This window comes from Triticum dicoccoides, chromosome 2B (assembly GCF_002162155.2).
Source record: "Triticum dicoccoides isolate Atlit2015 ecotype Zavitan chromosome 2B, WEW_v2.0, whole genome shotgun sequence".
Taxonomy (NCBI): domain Eukaryota; kingdom Viridiplantae; phylum Streptophyta; class Magnoliopsida; order Poales; family Poaceae; genus Triticum; species Triticum dicoccoides.
Window position 1 is genome coordinate 668,448,957 of NC_041383.1, and position 1,277 is coordinate 668,450,233.

Below are 1,277 nucleotides of genomic sequence, written 5' to 3' on the forward strand. Positions count from 1 at the left end.
TTAGTTTGGTGTTTTTTTTAGAACGAAGGCTCAAGGGGAGCCCGGCTTTGAATTAACAAAGCCATCAACCGGCCAGGATTACACAAGGCCACCAAGCAAGAGCGACCGAAAAATACAAGGGAGCTGACAGAGCAGTTTACAACGCAACGCACACTACTGCACACATAGAAATACACTTGAAAAACCTGCAAGTAATGTCGAAGCCCGCTGCACATCGGCACCAAGAGCAAGGGAGCAGAGTAGCGTCAAGGATCAGCCAAAGGCCTGCAAGAACTGCGCGCGGCCGGATCGTGCGATTGGGATCACGAAAACTGTCTTCCAACGCCGAAGAAGACCCCAATCCTCTCGCCTAGGCTTGAAGGCGCCGCACCGTCGGGTCGTTGGGTGCTCACCCGAGAGCAAGAGCAGGTGCCGGTCGAAACCCAGAGCAGGCATATCACAGTCCTCACCACGCCGAAGGCACACCACTAGCTGCACTGCCACCTGCCCGGGGCCACCGAGAGCAGAAGGAAAACCATTGGGAGGATTGTCGAAGAAACAAGCTGCAAAGACCCAAGGGCGAAGCTTGGGAAGCCTCTGCTTGGACTCGCAGCCGACGGGCGCTCTCCTACCTTGGTACCACTCACCCGGAGAACCAGACAAACCCAAGGCGGCGCCTCTAAGGAGGAAACGACGTGCAGGACGCCGCCACCGCCCAACCCGAGACGAGTTTTGGGCTTTCACCCGGGATCTGGGACGGGGATGGATACGGGAGACCTCAGCGGTGCCTCGAAGGAGAAAAGGCGATCCGTGCACGCGCCCTCACCGCCGTGGTCAGAGATCCGACCAAGGGTTTCCCCCGGACTCGAGATATGCCACCGGCACCCTGCCGGCACCGGAACGGCAGCAAACGTTGCAGATCGGACACAGCCGGAGGGGAAGAGTGAGCAGAGGAGGAGGAGCAGCTCGACCTTCAGATCTGGGGCGGAAAGACCGCGCCACGACCACCACCCGCCGGATCCGCGCCGCCCAAGCAGCCGAGGACGCCGGCCGTCACATCCCGCACACGCCGCCTGTCGCAGAGGCTGCGCCGCCTCGCCGTCCAAGGCCGCCGCCCCGGTGTCCGGGGTCCTTCGCGCAGGGACGAAGCGACGAGAGGCCTCGCCGCCACCTTCATCGGCGGCCGCCGGGGCTTGCCATGCGTCCCTCAGGTGGCGGCGATGGGAGGAGATGTAGGAAGGGGCGGCGGCGGCGGGGGAAACCCTAGTCGCCCCCGGGTCGCCCGCTGGGGACGACAC